Here is a 7,160-nt window from a genome sequence, read left to right as displayed (position 1 = left end):
TGTCACACCAGTTGTAATATCTTCACACAATCTTGACACACATCTTACACCACTTGGAATTTGGAAATATGATTTTGTGTATTTTTAATGAATTTTTCAAATATTCAAATCTATTTAACTTCCTGGTCATGTGACCCGATGGTGTCACACCTGTTGTAATATCTTCACACAATCCTGACACACATCATACATGACTTGGATTTTGGAAATATGATTTTGTGTATTTTTAATGAATTTTTCAAATATTCAAATCTATATAACTTCCTGGTCATGTGACCTGATGATGTCACACCAGTTGTAAACCAGATGTCACACTGCATGTATTTGATAAAAAAATACAGAAAAAAAAAAACAGTAATACTACAAAATGTCATTATAATACAAAATAATAGTTTTTATTTCAGTATACTTTAAAATATCTTAAGTAGTCTTAAATAAGAGCTTAAATATCTTAAATAGTCTTGAGTATCACATAATCCTTCAGAAATCATTCTAATATGCTGATCTATTATAAGATGTTGGAAGCAGTTGTGCTGCCAAATATTTTTTGGAACCTGTGATTATTTTTTCAAAATTATTTTATGAATAACAAGTTAAAAAGAACAGCATTTATTGAAAATATTATTTTTTTCTAACAATGTAAATCTATGCTATCACTTTTAATTAATTTCACATCCTTTGTGAAAAAAAGTATTAATTTCTTTTTTTAAAAAAAAAAAGAAAGAAAGAAAGAAAGAAAGAAAGAATAAAAATTTACTGACCCCAAACTTTTGAACAGTATTGTAAAGTCAAGTGTTAGTCAAATAATCCTGAGAAACAGTCTCACAGGTTCCAAAAAAATATTAAGCAGCACAACTGTTTTCAACATTGATAATAAATCAGCATATAACAATGATTTCTGAAGGATCATGTGACACTGGAGACTGGAGTAATGATACTGAAAATTTAGCTTTGCATCACAGGAATACATTATATTTTAAAGTATATTAAAATAAAAACCTTTATTTTATATTGTAATAACATTTTGCGATATTACTGTTTGTTTCTGTATTTTTAATCAAATAAATGCAGCCGTGATGAGCATTTAAAAACCATTAAAAATCGTATTGATCCCAAATGTTTGAGCGGCAGTGTATGTCTGCACAGCAATATTAACAATCCAGGGTCTTTCAGTCCAGATGAAGTGCCAAGTTCTTCAACAAAGTCCCCTTTTTTTTTTTTTTTTTTTTTTTTTTTTGCTTTTAAGTTTGTAGTGAACAGAATAGATTAACTCAAAAAAAGTGTTTCGTTCTAAGTTTAAACTCTATGTAATTCAATTACATACAAATTTTCCATCCATTTAAATTACATAGATTTAATATAATCATATTAATAAACTTAATGTGATTCAGATACATCAGTCATACGTGAATGAAACAGGTAAAGTTTATGTAATAGTTCCCAGTGTTAAACAAACCCTGCTCAGTGTTCATGTGTTTCCACACTACAGTGTTCAAGTAGCATTGACACAGTGTTGGAGTTAAGGAGATCATTATGTCACGATTGACCAATAATGATCAACACCTGCTGTTTACAAGCAGAATCACAGAAGGAAAGAGAAACATAAGACTTCAGCCACAGTTGAAGAAGAAATCAACTGAAATAAAACAAGACATTAAATCTCCCAAGATCTGATTAAACAAACAGTTTTACCAGTTTCACTCATTATTAACCAGATTGACTTTATTTCTGTCAGAGGTCTTGAGAAACTCTTATTGAGATTTAACAGAGGTTTTTTTTTTTTTTTTTCATTTGAAATCACCATCAAGGAGACCAGTGTTTCCTTTTGTTGGGCTTTTGAACCTTGATATGTTGGTGTTTGTAATGTGCTGGTTGCTTTAATTGTTTATTTATAGAAAGCGCATTTAGTGAAGTCAAGAGAAAAAAAGATAGATGAAATTCAATTTCTGAGTATATGGATGTTGTATTGCTTAAGCAGTATTTATAGTTTCATATCTAGCTGTATTGTGTAAGTCAGATAATCTGAATAAATATAAGTCACTTTATGCACAAAATGTTTTCATCTGCAGCAACAGAAAGACCACAGACAGCAAGAATCTGCATATGAATCTCAACAATGGTGACATTCAACAGCTGCATGCTGGGAGTCATGGGTGAGGTTTGTACTCTGCTGCTACCCAGCATGCAGCTGTTGAATGTCACCATTGTTGAGATTCATATGCTGAGTCTTGATGTTTGTGTGTGTCTAAGTGATGCTGTAGATTTTAAGCTTTTGTGCATAAGATGGACATCCATAAAAATTCATACAGCTATTGAAAATTTCTTGAAACTCCATGAGATTGGTGAATTAGGCCACTGGATGATGATTAGCACACGGTCAATAAAAATTAACCAAGAAATGTCTAACCAGACTTTTTTTCTTGGCTTCTTTTTGCTATAAAAAAAAAAAAGTGCTCTACAAACACAATTACAGCAAAAAAAAAAAAAAAAATTCAAGGATCAAGAGCCCAACTGAAGTAAACCCTGATCGCCATGACGGTGAGGTCAAATAAAACGTTTTTTTTTTTTTTTTTTTTTTTGTAAATAAAACATCTAAACCTCTGTTTAGACGTTCTCAAATAATATTTGTGGATATACGACAGAAATCAAGTCAAACTGTAATGTTGTTTGTGGAGTTGTTTAATCAGAGATTTAATGAAAGACACTGTTTACCTTTATAAACATTTTACAAAGATCCAATGAGTGACAGAGATTGGAGGGGAAAAAAGATCTCTTAAAAGCATGTGCAAAAACTGCATGTGGCACTGCATCAGCAACAATCGCAAACTCTTTTGGACTAACAGGAATTCCATGCTTATCTAAGAACTCCATTTTGAAAGATTGAGATGCAAAAATACCATTAAAAAAAAAAGAAAAAAAAAAAGAGATTTGTGTTTATACAGTACATTCTTTTTATTCCAGATTAGATATGAGGTGTAAAATTGTGTTTAAAAATTAGGTTCCAAGCTAATAACATTTGCATATGCAAAAATATCAGATTTGATATGGATTTTCATCATGCTTTAATTACACATTAATAAAAAACTTAAACCACCTAGTTTGGAAAAAATAATAATAATAATAATAATAATAATAACATTAGGGATCACATTCCATATAGATGACAGCTCATTGATACAGTTCTTTATCCAATTTATTATTATTTATTATTATTATAAAGGCATAATGTGTGTCAGGATTGTGTGAAGATAATACAACAGGTGTGACATTTTTGGGTGACATGACCAGGAAGTTAAGTAGATTTGAATAATTTAAAAATTCACCAAAAATACACAAAATCATATTTCCAAAATCCAAGTGGTGTAAGATGTGTGTCAAGATTGTGTGAAGATATTACAACTGGTGTGACATCATCGGGTCACATGACCAGGAAGTTATATAGATTTCAATATTTGAAAAATTAATAAAAAAAAAAACAAAATCATATTTCCAAATTCCAAGTGGTGTAAGATGTGTGTCAAGATTGTGTGAAGATATTACAGCTGGTGTGACATCATCAGGTCACATGTCCAGGAAGTTATATAGATTTCAATATTTGAAAAATTAATAAAAAAAAAAACAAAATCATATTTCCAAATTCCAAGTGGTGTAAGATGTGTGTCAAGATTGTGTGAAGATATTACAGCTGGTGTGACATCATCAGGTCACATGTCCAGGAAGTTATATAGATTTCAATATTTGAAAAATTAATAAAAAAAAAAACAAAATCATATTTCCAAATTCCAAGTGGTGTAAGATGTGTGTCAAGATTGTGTGAAGATATTACAGCTGGTGTGACATCATCAGGTCACATGACCAGGAAGTTATATAGATTTCAATATTTGAAAAATTCATTAAAAATACACAAAATCATATTTCCAAATTCCAAGTGGTGTAAGATGTGTGTCAAGATTGTGTGAAGATATTACAACTGGTGTGACATCATCAGGTCACATGACCAGGAAGTTATATAGATTTCAATATTTGAAAAATTAATAAAAAATACACAAAATCATATTTCCAAATTCCAAGTGGTGTAAGATGTGTGTCAAGATTGTGTGAAGATATTACAACTGGTGTGACATCATCGGGTCACATGACCAGGAAGTTATATAGATTTTAATATTTGAAAAATTCATTAAAAATACACAAAATCATTTTTCCAAATTCCAAGTGGTGTAAGATGTGTGTCAAGATTGTGTGAAGATATTACAACTGGTGTGACATCATCGGGTCACATGACCAGGAAGTTATATAGATTTTAATATTTGAAAAATTCATTAAAAATACACAAAATCATTTTTCCAAATTCCAAGTGATGTAAGATGTGTGTCAAGATTGTGTGAAGATTTTAAAGCTGGTGTGACATCATTGGGTCCCATGACCAGGAAGTTGGATAGATTTGTAGATTTCAATAAATCAATAAAAATACACAAAATGACTTTTCCAAAATCCAAGTTGCGTATAATGTGTTAGAAGTGTTACTGAATGTAGTACAGGTGTCATAACAACACCTGTTTCTATCATTTAAAGGAAAATGTTGGAGTACTATGTAATAACAATGTAACAATTCATATTCAAAATCACATTCACAGCTTACAATTATGTATTAATGCATTTCCATGTAATTCACACCTTTACATTTTATTAGTTTGATACTTTGGATGTTTTGGAATCTTGGAATGCATACCTTTTTTATTATTTTATGCACTTTTGAGACAGTCCCTTAATTTGCTGTGTGAATGTCTAAGGAATGTCCAAAATAAAACCAACTTGAAGGCATTTTTTTTTTTTTTCAGGTTAACAGTGTAAACTGAACAAAGAAGTGCAAACCGTTAAGGTTACAAGGACCGAATTCCCCTCACAGATCCTATTTTGACTTTTGATCAAGTGACATTCAAAAACAATACAATTATTACTCCAAATAAGTAAGCACACGAACATAAACACACGCACACAAACACAGCTCTTAAATGAATTGAGCACCAGTTCCTCACATTGTTGTTGTCTGCTGAATGTTGATTTCCATCAGCAGACGCCAGAAAAGACGCACATATCTCGCAGAACCGAATGAAAACGATACAGAATGACTCCGTCAAAATGTTGCTTTAACAAACTGTTTTTATAACTGTACAATTACACGAAACACTTTGAAACTGTTTGTCTTACCTTTAGGAGACCCAACGCTGACTGATGACGCTAGTGGTGACGTCGTGCTCTTGTTTTCGGTGGATCGTACACGTGTAAGTGCATTACCGCCACCTGCTGACGAGTGGACCATTGACACGTGGCTGTTGTTTTCATCCTGGTTTATATAGTCCTTTTATTGCTCAACACATTATTGTGACACATTTCACGTAGTGAGAAATATGAAACTTTTCAATTATTGCTCAGGGTTTTTTAATTTATTTTTTTTTTTATTTTTTTGCAACATATCATGAAATATAAATTATTCCGTTTTTTTCAACATAAAGTAGATCTTAGTAAATCTGCTAAATCCCATCTCACTAGCAAATTTGTGATTGACAGTGATAATAACTGTAGCATCAAATATCATGAATTTTCATGGTTTAATGACTAAATACTACATTTAAATGTAAGTTTCCTTTTTTTGTTGGAAACTCTTTCCACATTGATCACATGAGTCTTTATTTCAGTAAAAAAAAAAAGTCTCTCCTCCTCCTTATTATCTTCCATCAGGACTAAAATTACAGTAAAATAATACAAATTACAGTAAATCTGAACCAACTAAAATATAATGAGAAATGTGAATGGAAAGGGCATAACGATGAATCATGATGAAAGAAGACAATTGCTATAAAAATGATCCATCAGCATTGCTTCCTCAATGCACTTTCCAAATTCATGTCAACAAAGAAAAAAGCTTCTTTTTACTGTAAGGGATGTGATAAATGTTTTAACATCAAATGATCTTTAAAAGTGTATTATTTATCACGTTTGTATCCAAACATGCATATTATTGTACTACTGATTTGTTGGGGAATATTTAAGAACATGAGAAAAAGAAAATTAAACAATAATGTCTCTTTATTTTCTTGTTAATGTAGGATGAAGAAATACAGAACAAAGCTTTTTTAAGTGCTTATTATTATTTTAGCTTATTATTGTTTATCGTTCAAGAGATCACTTGTTTGTTTAAAGTCTGTCTCAGTGCTGAAATTCTTAATCAAAGTTACATGTCACCTTGGGATTATAATGTTCTATCTGCATTCTAAATGGTTTCAAGATATTGAGCTTAAAAGTTTTTAAAACCTTTATGTTTCCTGAATAAAAAAAAAACTCTAATGTACACAAGTAAAAACAACAACAAAACACCTAATGTAAATATGTTGTCACAGAATAAGAATATGTGAACTCAAGTTTGACAAAAATGTCAGATAGAACCTCAAATTTCAAACACCCATTATGTCTCATTAATACAGGTTCATATGTTAATGATTCTTCATGTTTTTTTGTTTGTTTTTTTTTTCATCTTAAATCAAAGGTTCACTTTTACTGTAATCACATTCTGCAAGGCTCCTGTTCTCTTAAGGGAAACAGTAGGTAACCACTGAAAGTGTTGTGGTTAGCCTGATTATCAGTTAGCTTCTTTTGAGACCAAAGGCTCACATAGACAACATCTCCAACCTCTAGGATCAACACAACTCCTTTTGTGGAGCCTATAACGTACTGATCCTGATAACCATGTGCTACAACCACCCTCTCGCCATTCTTCATAATAGAGGCAGTTGATGAATATGAGGGATTACCAAAACCAAAGACAGAGAAGTTGAACATGTAAGCTCCTTTTAGTGGGGCAGTAAAGATACCTAAAGCAAATAAAAGACAAAGAAGAGAATCAGCTGTTTCCTGTATGATTGCATAATTACCAAGCAGAGCGTAATAGTTTTGAAACATGGCAGATCATTTAATTCCCTTATTCACACTACACAACTGCAGAGAGTTTTGAATGGAGCTCATTACTATAACTGAGTTTTATGACTCTATGTCATAATAATTACCTGTAATTGGGTTGTAGGCGTTTCCTATGTTTGTGAAGACTTTCCTGTAGGTTAGTGTGAATTCAGTAGAAAAAGGACCAATGTCTCCAGAACCAGATT

General features: G+C 31.3%; 1 protein-coding gene across 5 annotated transcripts in view; it reads right to left on the bottom strand.

Moving 5' to 3' along the window:
• The window catches only part of LOC127158244 (gastrula zinc finger protein XlCGF57.1), a 16,632-nt gene extending 11,391 nt beyond the window's left edge, over nt 1-5,241 (bottom strand). For 3 of the 5 annotated variants that reach the window (XM_051101393.1, XM_051101398.1, XM_051101396.1), the window contains exon 1: nt 5,037-5,224. The gene's annotated coding sequence lies outside the window, so the exon portion shown is untranslated. Of the gene's footprint in view, nt 1-5,036 lie in introns of all 5 variants that reach the window. The other 2 variants (XM_051101395.1, XM_051101397.1) reach the window with 2 other exon arrangements.
• Nucleotides 5,242-7,160: the final 1,919 nt, after the last annotated feature.

The sequence above is a fragment of the Labeo rohita genome, unplaced genomic scaffold, assembly GCF_022985175.1.
Source record: "Labeo rohita strain BAU-BD-2019 unplaced genomic scaffold, IGBB_LRoh.1.0 scaffold_141, whole genome shotgun sequence".
Classification (NCBI taxonomy): Eukaryota; Metazoa; Chordata; class Actinopteri; order Cypriniformes; family Cyprinidae; genus Labeo; species Labeo rohita.
Note: the sequence above shows the minus strand (reverse complement) of the source record. Positions and strands in the feature narration are given on the sequence as shown.